General features: G+C 54.9%; 1 protein-coding gene across 1 annotated transcript in view; it reads right to left on the bottom strand.

The window, feature by feature from the left end:
- Positions 1-13,753, bottom strand: part of ADAMTS14 (ADAM metallopeptidase with thrombospondin type 1 motif 14) — an 81,693-nt gene that overhangs the window by 36,730 nt on the left and 31,210 nt on the right. The gene's annotated exons all lie outside the window — the stretch shown is intronic.

Raw genomic sequence — 13,753 nt, forward strand, 5'->3', positions numbered from 1 at the left:
TCTGAACACAATCCCCGGGGATGCTCAGCCACGGTCAAGTTTGAGGACCATGGCCTTGGAAAACTCCGTTCTCCCACAGGCCCAGGGGTCTGTGGGACAGTGTCCCGCACAGGCCGCCAAAGAATGCTATCCCTCCTACTCCCCGAATCAGGAGACCCGGAACAGTGTCCATGACAGATGGACGAGGCTCTGTCTGTCCACCCCCAGAGACAGGCAGCTCACCCTCCCCTGAGTGCCCATCTCCTAAGGATGCCCCTTGAACAATTCCAGCTTTTTTGTTTTAACTTTTTTTTCTGAATATAAAACATTTCACCCTGTAAACTTTGAAAAGTACAAAAAAAAGGTGAAAGAGGAAAATCAAATTGCCCAAACTACAATCAGCCAGATGTACAATAACCACAGTTAACATGCTTCTTGCCGGATGCGTATCTGTGTGTGTGTGTGTGTGTGTGTGTGTGTGTGCGTGCGCGCGTGGTGGGCGGGCGGGGGGGGGAGGGGGAGGCTCAATTTACAAAACAGTAATCATACTGAATATACCGTTAATACATTGGTTGTTTCATGAAACAGTATTCTGTATGTTTAAAAGCATCACCTCTAGGGGGCGCCTGGGTGGCTCAGTCGGTTAAGCATCCGAGTCTTGGTTTTGGCTCAGGTCATGATTTCACGGTTCGTGGGATCGAGCCCCACGTCGGGTTCTGCTGACAGTGTGGAGCCTCCTTGGGGTTCTCTCTCTCCCTCTCTGCCCCTCCCCCCTCAAAATAAACTTTTTTTAAAAAGTATCATCTCTAATGTCTGCGTATGATGGGCCACGACTTAGATAATTAATCCCCTAGCTGGACGTAACCCCCGAGACTCGCTCAGCGACTCGCTGGGTGGGTCAGTGTCAGAGCACAGCACTGGTGAAGCAATGCAGTTACTGGGGGCCAGAGTCCCGGGTTCGGGTCCTAGCTCTGTGGCTTAGGGCACATCAGGCAACTCCTTGGGACCTCTGTTTCTGTTTCTGTAGAATGGGGATCCTAATGGCTGTCATAGGAGAACTGTGCGGTGGAAGACGGGGGTGCCGACCGGCCACACACACACTTTCTCCCAAACAAGTCCAACCTAAGAATTCTCTCCTGTTCTCCCAAAATAATCTGCACCGGAGTAACTCTTAAATAACCTTGACATTTCAGCCCCTCCAACTCAGAACGCGGCCTTCTACGTGGTCAGTGTCTCAGACCTCCCTGATGTGCCCTGCGGGCAAGCAGACCAGAGATGGGGTGATAAGCAGGCCACGCTCTACACAGACACATCTGTGCCCCACATGTACACATGGAAACCCCACCGGTTGCCCCAGGGCAGGAAAAGAGATCAGTCGCTGGAATGCTTGGGTGGAGGCATCCACACGGCCTCTAGGCTTTTGGAAATTCTCAGGGGGCCACTGTCTTCCTGCTCTGTCTCTCTCCAAAGCGGGCCAGGCAGGTTGCTGCCCGAATCCTTCCTTACTGTCCCCACACTCAGCAGGCCAAAGCCACCCACCAAAGCCCCCAGTGACGCCTGCTCCAATGGCTGGCATCTCCGGCCATTGGCTGGAGCCCCCAGTGACGCCCGCTCCAATGGCTGCCATCTCCGGCCCAGGACACGGGGAAGTCTTCGAGGTGGGACTGGGGAGGAGGCTGCTGCCTCTCTGAACAAAAAGTAGGATCAGAGCCCGAGTGTCCATCACTGGTGGGGGTTGAGCGGGGCCTTACGATGCCACCTCCCACTCCGGGTAACTGGCCTAAATGCAGTCCTGAGCAAGCAGAAGGGGACGCACCATCCGGAGAGACCCCACTCAGCACAGCACTCTGAAATAATCTGGTGACCAAATGCTTCAGGGACGGGTGTACATAGACCCCAGGAGCTGGGGGAAAGGAAGGTGGTGTACATGTGGGAGGGAGGGGTCAGGGAGGACTTGCTGGAGGACCCAGAACGCGTCCCGCTGGAGAAGGTCACGGGCCTTTCAGAGGAGATGGGCAGAGGTTCAGGGCAGGGGAGAGAAAGGCAGGAGTCATGCGGAACCATCGAGAGAGCCCCAGGCCGGTGGTAATCAGGGCAGCTGAGGCCAGCCCCCCACGCGATGGGAATCTCTTCCCAGCCCACGCTCCCACACTTCCAGCAACGTGTGTGCTAGCCCGTTAGAAAGTTCTGGGCGCCGTGAGCCCCACTGAACCTTCCCGTCCGCCTCCTCCACTGGCCTCAAGTCTCTCTCTGGAAGTCCCACGGGGCGTATCTGCTCCTTTCCCCGGGAGAGATGGCGGCCACGATCTCTCATGGGACTTCTCTCCGTGCTCACGTCAGTGAAACAGAAAACTTTCCAGGCGGCGAGAGAGACGACAGGCCACTTGCCAAGGAAGGACCATCCATCTGGTTAGGGGTAGGTTGTCAGCAGTGACCAGGGGAGACGCTGAAGTAATAGCACCAAAGTCCCAAGATAAAGAAACCGTCAACCCACAGTCCTGGGCCCAGCAAACCAGCTTTTAAGAACCACGATGAAAGAAGCCATTGTCAATCAAGGAAACAGAAACGGAGCCACCCAGACCCCACTGTCTGCAGGTCTGCAGGAAAGTAAGGTGGAAAGTGATCCCCAACAGGTGGCCCAGAGTGTAAGAGTGGGTGAACAGTTCTGAAGCTCTGAGAGCAGCAGGGTTCAGCAATGAGCAAGTCTAGTCTTTTCTTATGCTAAATCAGGAGATAAAAATAAAGTAATTCTATTTCACACACTTATTCCCTCATTAAAAAAAGGAGGGGGGCCCTGGGTAGCTCGGTCGGTTAAGCATCGGATTCCTGATTTCAGCTCAGGTCATGATCTCACTGTTCGTGAGTTCGAGCCCTACATCGGGCCGTGGACTGACAGTGTGGAGCCTGCTTGGGATTCTCTCTCTCTCCCTCTCTCTGCCCCTCCCCTGCTCATGCGCTCCCTCTCCCTCTCTCTCAAAATAAACTTAAAAAAAAAAAAAGGTGGGGTTGGCCCTGCCATTCCACGTCCCCTAGTGGGGTCCGTCTGGGGTGCCCCGGCACCCTCATCTGCACACACCCCCATCACCCCCAGCCCTTGAGTAGGGCTCTGATTCAGCTGAAGCTGTCCTGACCCTTCCCACAGGCCAAGGAGGGGGCTGGACAGGGCTGCAGAAGTGCCCTGGCACACAGGTCCCGGCCACAGCCGTGAGCTGGTGCTGGAGCCACAGCCAGGAGGGGGAGCCACAGCCAAGAGGTGCAGCCTCCTGAGAGGCCCAGGACCCCGGCCCTCGCGCGGGCGGCCCCCTGGCAGGCTCTAATCTGGCTGTGCGCTCAAGAACTGGCTGTCGGCCTCCACCCTCCCAATGCCAAAGGTCAGGCCCGTGCGCCAGCTCTGGGGAGACCTGGAACTGCTTCCCGCGGCTGTGGGTCCCAGCGGGATACATCAAGAGACGCCCACAGGGCAGAAAAGCAGGCTATGTCTGGTGTCCTTCTTCCCCACCTCAGCCAAGGTCAACATCCCCTGCCAAGACCCCAGGGTAGGGCTCCACATCAGATATTGGCTTGGGACGGCCACTGGGCATATACTAGAAAATCAAGCAAACGTCAGGACTCTCTCTGGTCAAGGGGGCACAGAACAGCAGAAGGGAGAAGGTCCGTGATAACGTAACAGAAGCTAGAGACCACGAGGGTTGGAGAAAGAGCCGCTATTCACTGAACACCTACTACGTGCCGGGCACCATGTGAGGGCTTGCATACAACCTCACGCCAGCCTACGGAGAGAAGAATTATTCCCGTCTCACAGGTGACAAATCCAAGGCTCAGGGCGGTTAAGTAACTTGCCCATGGCCACCCAGCTGGAAAGTGGGAAGGCTCAGATTTAAACTCTGATGCTTTGTGACTCTGAGCCACTCCACACAGCTGTTTTTCCAGAACCAGCTCCTGTGGCAGGCTGGCTGGAGTGGGCTTTCTGTGGCCTACGAGAGAAGATAAGCGAAGCGGGTTTCCACATCCAGTAAACAGCAACACGGCCAGCCAGGGAGTCGTTGCGAGAGCCCCTTCTCTGTTCTGCTGTAACCCTGCATGGCCGGGCCTCCCGGGGGCCTTGTGGCCAAACCCAGGGAGCAGGAAGAAGGGAAGGGGGTTGGGAACTCTGGATCTGTGTTCCGGCCCAAAGGGAGGATCAGACCCCAGGTACCGACAGCAGAAATGCCTGGGGCTCCACTGCGGCTGGCGGGGAGAGCTAGGCCCCTGGGGAGCCCATGGTGGGGGGAGGGGGGTAGCTGGCAGCCTTCCCTTCTGGACCAGGCCAAAATGGGCTTCTCCTTGGCAGTGCGGGGACAGGGGTCCAGCAGAGAATGGTCTCCCAGCCAGCCCCAAGTTCCCACAATGCTAGGGAACACTGCTCCCAAGGAGTTCTGGAGCAGCCTATCCACCAGCCTGGCAGCCAGGTTCAGGCAGGTCTCAAACAGGGAGGGGCCGTGCTGAGAAAGCATGACCCCAGGGTCTCAAGCCCACCCCATGCTCAAACAGGAGAGGGCAGTGACTGCTACCTAAAGGCTGATGCAGCCACAGCCTGCATGCCGTAACCTGGTGCCCTGGATGCGGTCTTAGAGCAAAAACAAAGGACCTTAGGGGCAAATAGGGGGAATCTGAAACAAATACGGGCTTTCATTAACAATAATGCATCAGTATTGGCTCAGTAGTTGTGACGAATGTGCCATGGTAATGGCAGATGTTGAACATAGTGGGGCCCTCGGGAACTCTCTGGACTAGGCTTGCAGCTTTTCTGTAAATCTGAAACTATTCTAAGATCAAAAATATATATCAGTTGAAAAGAGAAGAAGGTTACGTCTAGCTGCCATACCTCCTTGGGCTGCTCCAGACTGTTTGCCCTTCCTGACAGTTCCAGAGACTTTCCTGGGTTTTGATGACCTAAGCAGTTTTGAGGAATACCAGTGGGGCATTTTGCAGACCATCCTTCACTTCGGGTATGGCTGATGTTTGTCTCATGATTAGATGCGCGGTATGGGCCTGGGGGGGAGGAAGGCCACAGGAGTGAAGGGCCATCTTCCCCACACGATGTCAAGGGCACCCGCCGCCAGCACGACCCGTCACCGACAATGCTGACGTCTAGCGCCTGCTGGGACAGAGCTTGCCAGGTTTCTCCTGCGTAACATACTCTCTCCTTCCCGGCCCCCGTGCTGTGCACTTCAGGACAAAGTCACCGGGCACAGCCTGAACTTCAGGAGTGGGAGTTAGAATCCACCTCCTTGAGGGCAGAGTACCTACGTCAATTATTCGGAATCCTTCTCCCAGCTGTTCATTTATTCTGTCGCTTATTTATCAGTATGAACCCATGGCTGTGTGTTTTTATACTCTGGGTTATACTTCAACGCAACATTAACCTGGTCGCTCAAATTGTCCCAGCTTTGGCCCCCGGGAGCTCTTTCCTTCAGTTGGCTCCTGTGTCCCTTTAACACACCCTTCTTGTTGGCTCTGGGGTTCTTTGTTTTGTTTTGTTTTTGTGTGTTGGGCACTTCCTTACTTTCTGGCAACACGGGAGGCTCGCCTTGGACGTTCTCTGCTCCAGTTGTGACGGCCAACTGTTCCTCGAAGGAGCTCCAAGGAGTCATTACCCCCCCCCCCACCCCGTCTCACCGGGAGACAAGCAGGCCCACAGTGATGGCCGAGCCTGCGTGAGCACGGCAGCCACGGGAAAGGAAGCAGCCTCTGCTCGCGTGCCCTCCCTGGTCGCTTCCGGCCTCTGAACCTGAACAGAACGGGGGTGGCCCTGCTTGAAGGTGCGACCTGGCCAACAGTCACCTCTCCTGCCCTTTCTAGTCCCAGGCCCTGGAACTAGCCCCGTGTCTCCCCAGCTCCGACCCCTCTCATCGAGAGCACGAGGCAACTCTGCAGGCCAGACGCTCCAACCAGCACCACGTGGCACGCGTCTGAGATGTTCTCCTTTCCCCATTGACCGTCACAGGGGGCCAGGTGGCGGTGACAGTGTGCTGTCACCGCTGTCCGTGCAAGCGAGACTCTCACGTGACTCCTGGTGGCTTCACAGGACACTGCAACGCCCTGACATTGCTGGCAGCAGGCCATTTACGGGGTGAGAAAGGAATGGGAGTCCTGGTTGTCTGAAAACTTCCAGGGGCGCCTGGGTGGCTCAGTCGGTTAAGCGTCCGACTTCAGCTCAGGTCACGATCTCGCGGTCCGCGGGTTCGAGCCCCGCATCGGGCTCTGGGCTGATGGCTCAGAGCCTGGAGCCTGCTTCCGATTCTGTGTCTCCCTCTCTCTCTGCCCCTCCCCCGTTCATGCTCTGTCTCTCTCTGTCTCAAAAATAAATAAACGTTAAAAAAAAATTTTTTTTAAATAAAAAAAAAAAAAAAGAAAACCTCCATTGCCACCTTGCAGTAAAATCAAGAAGGCACCCACATCAAAGTCGCAGAACAGGTTCTGGCTTGGAGAAAATCCAGAGGCAAGGGCGGGGTGGGGGGGGGGCTCCCACAGCGTCACCCAGGCTCCAGACGGCACAGGAGCCAATGCCGTGCAGAAAACACGGACGCGGATGGCTCTGTGGCTGAAAGCGACTCTGACAAGTAACACTCGGAATGGAAGAAGTGATGGGAATACCGGACTTTGTCACACCGTCGTATCTACGTGCGCACGTGAGTAACACACGACGAAAATCTAAGCCTCCATCAGGTTGAAAGAGTTCTTCCGACGAGCACAAATAAAAATTCTAAGTGATACGAAAACACCACGTCGGGGTTTAACGGGTAGCACTTTTTCTGTTTCTTAAGTACGTAAAGTAACAGAGCATCTGACAATCGATGGGTTCAGTTTTGATGAAACGTGGCAAGTGATGTGTTCACACGTAGTGTGTGACCTCCTCCGCGTGGGCACACCTGGTCTGGTGTGGTACATGCATCTACGTGCACACAGCCGGGTTACACATATGGGTGGCTGTGTGTGCGTGTACACGCATGTGCATGGAAACATGCACTCCATCTGTGCATGTGTGCACTCTCTGGGGGTGTACCCCAGTAACACTGTGCGGCCTGCAGCCCAGGATCCCTGCCCACCCCCCAGGCTGGCCTATGCAGTAGCCAGAGCTGGGCCTCGGCTTCCCCCAGGTTGGGACACTGAGTCCAGGCCAGGGCGCGGCTCACGAGTCCCCAGCATTTATCCCCCACAACCTGTCTCCATAATGCAGCCGCCTTTATGCCCCAGGTCGGCCTGTCTGAGTGCAAAGAGAGGCACCGTGGAGGCCCAGAAAGACCCCAACTGCCGTGACCTCACCTCGCTGAGCCTGACTCTCCCATCTGAGTGTGAACTGATAAACCTTGCAGAGAGGCCTGAGGACAGAAGGTGAGGCAAATGTCAAGCATTTGGAACAGGGCTTGGAACACATATGTGCTCGATCCATGGCCTCTCTTGGTTCAGAACTTCTACTTCCCACTTGGGGAGCCGACGAGAGGTCCATTAGATCAGCCCAGGAATACGGGATTTCAGGAGCGTGACCTCCAATATGGCGACCGAGATGCCTGGTATGAAAGTGCTCTGTCAACCATAAATCCCTCATTACCAGGAGGGGTATTTGTCCTCATTGTTACTGTGTCTCTCCTGCCAGGAATCCCAGTATTCACGCCTTTGTGTTAAGCATTGTTCTCTGCCCAAGGGGGCTTGCTTTCAAAAAGCAATATGGCGACTGGAGCTAATACCTCAGGGCAGGACTCCCGGCCACAAGGGCCACCTTGGTTGCGGGGAGTCCTGTGCACCGGAGGATGTTTAGCAGCATCCCTGGCTCCTCCTTCAAGATAGCCAGTAGCATCCCATCCCCTCCCGCTGCGATAAACCAAAAATATCTCCAAACCTTCCCCAGTGCCCCCTGGGAAGCAAACTTGCCTATTAAGAACCACTACCTCAAAGTAAGTAGATTCTGCTCCTAGTTGTGGGGGGTCTCAGATTGCCCTAAAAAGCAGTGGAAAGCATTTTAGGGTGAGACAAGACAAGAGAAAGGCCTAAAAAGACAGGGAGGAGGAGGATTTGTGTCCTTCCAATGAGCAGGGAGGATGAGCTGCTCGGAGGCTCACATATCCCCGAACGGAAAACGTCTGGCAAAGCAACACTCTCTGTCAGCACGAAAGCAGTGTTTTTGTGGCGTTCCAAACTGGCCTTTATGATGAACATTTAACACAGTTATGTGCCAAGAGAATGCCACCACCCTCCCAGGCTGAGGCCACCAAGGCCCTGGTCTGACAGTCATCTGCACCCAAACCTCCTGGGCCTCGAAGGGCCACCAAGCTCTTCCAGCAGAGCACCGCAGAGGCTTCAGGAAGGGGCCCGGAAGCAGGTCAGAGTGGGTAGGACCCTCTCAGAGGCACCGGCCAACATCTCTACGGCAACCACGCCCAACACCTTTGTGGCGTCAGCCTGGCCAGATGGGGTGAGAGCAGGGTGGGCAGGGAGCCTAGGACTGCCAAGAAAGAGGGATCCGGCTGCGGAATGGCTCAGTGAGGACCGATAAAGGGGCCTGTCTCCTTGCCCTCTCTCTGTTCTGGCTCTGGGCCCTCTGAAGATGCCTGCATCCCCCTGTCCCAGAGAGTCCTCACCGCAGAGATTCGGTGGCAGTGCCTGATTCTCTCCATGCCCCTGGCTGGCAAGCCTGGCCACAGCCAGGAGCCGAGAGCAGGAAGCAGGCCCGGGGTGAAGCTTCAGAATCCTGACTCAGCTACGGAGACCCATCTCCGGAAGAGGCCGGGGGGTGGAGGCTACGATCTTCCTTCTCCCTCCTCCTCAGAGCTGTTTTGCCCCTGGTTCTACCACAGTGGGAGGGGGAGGGGCGCATGAATTTTGGAATCAGACAGATCTGGGTTCGAATCCCAACTCTGCCACTTACTATCCCGAGCCAAGTCGCTTGGCTTCTCAGAGCCACAGCGGTCAAAGGAATGTCACTGGCGTAAGGCCACTGTGAGGATTCACAGAGCCTGTCTGTGAGGTTCTCAGCCCCGTGCCGGACATGTGGTAGGTGCTGGAACGATACTGTGACATTCGAGAAGGCTCGAGGAGGCTCAGGCTCCGTCTTCTCCTCCCCCCAAATCCAAGCCAGTGCCACCGTCAGGCAATGTTCTTCACCCCTCCTCTCCATGCCAGAGCCCATGCTGTCGCCCGAGGGACCTTCCCGCCACAGCTAAACTCCTGAGAGGTCTCCGCAGGCCTGGCTGCCCCCTCATTCCTACGTCTACAATCCCGCCATACGACGATGATCCACCTCACCAAACCCTTTCCCCCCAGGCTGGTTCAGCTCCAAACCCCAAGCCTCTCCCTCCAGTCCACAGGGACGGCTGCCTCCTCTAAGCTCCTTCAGCACTGGCCTCAACGGTTCCCAAACTATTCCGTGGTCTGAGGCTTGTTTTGGCCGCCAGACCAAAGCTCCTAGAATAAGGTCTGTCACACTAGGCACTCACCAAATGCTGAACAAAACTGCTCCTTATGTTTCAAAGCTCTCAAATGGTTCCCTAGTCCTGAGGCTTGAAGACACTTTAAGGAGAGTGACCTGGTGCAGATGGGTAAACTGAGGCACGGGCAAATAAAGTCCCTCAAGGGCCCACGAGCATGTGAGGGAGGGAAGGGGGGGGGGGTCCTTGCCACCATGTGCAGCTACATGAATATTTATAGCACATCCCCAGGTTAATGCAAAGGAAAACTGAGAGGCAGGATACCCTGAGAGCTGCCAGTGAGCAGGGCCCCATCAGATGGTTCTGAGGGTTTCACTAACGGCTTCTCCCCCTCCTCCAGGGTTAGCACAATAGGACCATACATCCCGGGAATCGGATCTCTCCCTGATCCTGCTAGGCCAGCCCCGGCCCCGCAAATCAGGATCAGAAATGGTCACAGGCCGGCAGGCACTTTAAGGGGACAGCAAAGGGACACCCTTTATACTGGCTGCGTGAAATCCCTCAGGAAATTAGTGCTTTGAGCTTCAAGCATCCCAGCCAAATAAAGTTCCCACACAATGGACAGGATGAGCTGCTGGTCCCCCAGGAGGAGAGGTGGTGGGCCACCCATCCACTCACCAACGTGGGCCAGAGCTCTCGCTGGCTGCCCTCCGCACCTGCGACATCAGAACGCAACCTCCCAGAAGATCCCCCTATGGCGAACCATCCGCCTTGTATGGTTCATCAAGCCCCCAAATTCTTCTTGGGGAACAAGCTCCTGTAGACCCTCCCCATCACTTTCTAACTTTCCCCCTCCTCTCCTGGGCAACTTCATCACCATAAAAAAGGACAGAAAGTATAAACAAGTGTAACCGCAAACGTTATTTCCCATTTGTTCTCCTAAAAACCTACTTGTCTTTCCTAAATAAGCCTATTTGTCCTAACCGTACAAGCCTTTTGCCAAGTCTCTTTCCCCTTAGGTATATAAGTTACAAATTCAAATCACCCCTTTGAGCGACTCATCACTAAGCATCCCCACAAATACACGTATTGCACATGATGATCTTTCATCGGTTTAAATTGCAAGCCCCTGGAACTGAACCTAAGAGGACAGAAGGAAAGTTGTCTTTCCTCCCTGACATCTGGGTCACCAGCCAGAGACAGCACTACCAGGCATGAGGCTTCAGACCTCTATGCAGAGGCCATGTGAAGAGGGTTGGCTCCAAAGTGACAGAGCAGGCCTCAGACCCCAGGCCTGTGGCTTGAACAGATGGAGACAGGATAGCCAGACCTCTCAAGGGGTAGTCGGGAGACGGGAGTAAATGAAGTCACATTTACAAGCAGTCTGGCTCCCAGTGCTTGCTCAATGACGGTAATGACTTACAAGGGGATGTTATTTGCAGTTGTCTGGGGACACACAGCAAGGTAAAGGCTCTGAGGGCAGGGACCCCATTTTCTACTCCTCTGAGCCCTCCACTATAGAAGCCATTCTTTTGTCTGCATGCTTGGCTTCCCCACTATCTAGGAAGAGATTCTGTTCCACCTCGCCCCCATGCAAGGTGTTGGGCTTCACCTGGGGACCCAAGCCAACCCTCCAGTCATAGCAATTAGTCAAGGACAGCCACCTGATTGACCCAGGCCAGCCTTCCCTAGAAACATCGGGGGGATTCCTTTGCCTTTGTGTCCTGGGAGCAGGAAGTGTGGGGCCTGGGGTGGCCCAATGGGCCTGTTTCCTGCCATGGAGAGAAAGCCTGGCTCCTATTGGCTTATATCACCAAGAGGACAAATAGGGAGGTGAGAGAGAGAGAGAGAGAGAGAGAGAGAGAGAGCACCCTACCGGACTAATATCCACTCCCATCATGCCCAATGCCCAGCACGGGTCACGCACCTGGCTGAGAACCGATGAACGCACGACCATCAACACTGGAGAGTGAGGCCAGCTGGGAAGCAGGGCTCCGGGAAGCCTGTCCCACCCTTCCAGATCCTGCTGACCTGCTCACACTTTAGTCCAACCAACGCACATTTAAGGAGAAAGAAAGCAACAGAATGCTCACTGGAGGCACCCAGAAGGGAGGCCACAGACCATGAAAGAGAGCCTCTGGTCTTCCCCAGACTCCCAACCCTCCACCACTCCCGCCTAGGCCTTCTCTCCTCACCCCTATTCCCAGGCCAGAATCTAGAAAGGGAGAGACAGTGGCGAGGCCAGCTCTTGGGGGAGGTGGGGGAGGTGGGGGAGGTCCCACCACTTAGTCGCTTAGGATGGTCACACAGCCAGAATCCAGGGGTGTGTCCCCAGTGAGGTTGCTAGCCTTCTAGCTTCAGGAACAAAGACGCAGCCCGTAAGTCGGACGGGCCACCAGACTCCCTGCCATCCCCGGGAAGGGCTTTCTACCTGGGACCCTGGCCAGGCCTCAAGCCCGGAGAATAATTATAACGTGTACCTTGATGGAAACTATGTGTCCAAAGGACACTTTTCGCCTTATCTGAATCTGATTCCACGGAAGCTACGTTACAACTGAGAACCGGATACTTGATAACAATGCAAAGTGTCTATAGATGCACGAATCTCTTCTAACCCGTGAAAAAGCCAATTTCGTTCTGTTTGCACATTCATTTCAAAATCCCTGATCGTAAATGTTTCCATTCTTAGGGTTCTCTTCTGAAAGGGTGGTAACACTTGCCTGGTTCCCTCCCTGATGAGTGAGTAAACTAAAATCTTTCACACTTGCCCGCTTTTATTTCTGTATGAGCGTCAGGATTTGACCTTTTCCTGAAAAGTATCCTTTAGCAAACGGAAGGACTCTGGGGCTGTGAATGGGGTCTGGTTCCAGGCTCACACTCCTGGGGTCTTCAGCCCCCGCTCTGGACCCAAGACCCAGGCTCCCAGCACCTGAGGGCTTCCTAAGGGTTCCCCTGCCCCCACCTGCTGGCTCCAGGGGCCAACCCTGCTTTCCCAATGATGGGATCAGTACTAGGCTGCGTGGCCTCAGGTTGGGCTAGCCATCTATAGAGTCTGGGTGGGTGGTGAAGGGCTCCAGGGAGGTGGGTGTGTCCATATTCATAATCACCTGCCCTGCCTCACAAACAGCCCAACGTGGTAGCCTTTGCTCTTAAGAGTCCCACACGGCAGGCTCTTTAAGGGACAGAAGAATTCATATCCCAACAAAGAGGAGGCCGGGGGCTCAGTCCCCCCCTCCCTGGGGCTCAGTGTAATTGGATCTGACTTCTAGCCCCACCTCCGTTTTCTTTACACCCGTATTATGGACACAAACCTGCTACCTTTCTGTCCCCTGCTTCTTCCAACGACCCACTCACCCACTCCACACATACCCATCACCCGTTAGGGGTCCGGGACTGTGCTGTGTGCAGCTGGGGCTCAAAAAAAGTATAAGACAAGACCCCAACCCACCCCTTCAGAGGCTTAGACGAAGGACCACTTCTACACACACACAGACAGTACAGCTCCAAGAACAATGAAGGCGGGCCGGTGTGGGTGCCCCAAGAGATGCCCCTTTGGCATGCCGATTATTTTTTTGAACATGTATCTATTTTTGAGAGAGAGCAAGTGTGCGTGGGGGAGGGGCAGAGAGCGGGAGACAGAGGATCCCAAGCAGGCTCCGAGCTGTGAGCACAGAGCCCAATGTGGGGCTTGAAACTCACGAACCCGTGAGATCACGACCTGAGCCGAAAGCAAGAGTCGGCCGCTTAACCGACTGAGCCACCCAGGAGCCCCATAAGCAGCTTATTTTTTTTTTTAATTTTTTTTTAACATTTATTTATTTTTGAGACAGAGAGAGAGAAAGAGAGAGAGAGAGCATGAACAGGGGAGGGTCAGAGAAAGAGGGAGACACAGAATCTGAAACAGGCTCCAAACTCTGAGACATCAGCACAGAGCCTGACGTGGGGCTCGAACCCACGGACCGCGAGATCATGACCTGAGCCGAAGTCGGACGCTTAACCCACTGAGCCACCCAGGCGCCCCATAAGCAGGTCATTTTTAAGAAACTGCAGGCATATGATGAAGCTCCGAAAACCCCAGTGGAAGTTACCCTTTCGTGGGAGACATTTACATGTATGAGGGAAATGTCCGCCTGTGAGGGTGTTTCGTAGCTGTACCAAAAGCGGGGGATGATTCAGTCTCCGGAAACTCTTATCGAGGCAGGTGAAGACGTCAATCTGCACAACCACCTTTCTGTTCCCTGTGCACCAAACAAAGGCCCCCTTCGGGACCTGGGATCTGGCCCCCCCACCAGCAGATTGAAGGCTCCTTGGCCAATCTTCCCGGCCTGGGATCGGGCATTTTCTCCAGAAGGGGAGTCCCAGGGAGGGCC

The sequence above is a fragment of the Lynx canadensis genome, chromosome D2 (assembly GCF_007474595.2).
Source record: "Lynx canadensis isolate LIC74 chromosome D2, mLynCan4.pri.v2, whole genome shotgun sequence".
Lineage (NCBI taxonomy): Eukaryota > Metazoa > Chordata > Mammalia > Carnivora > Felidae > Lynx > Lynx canadensis.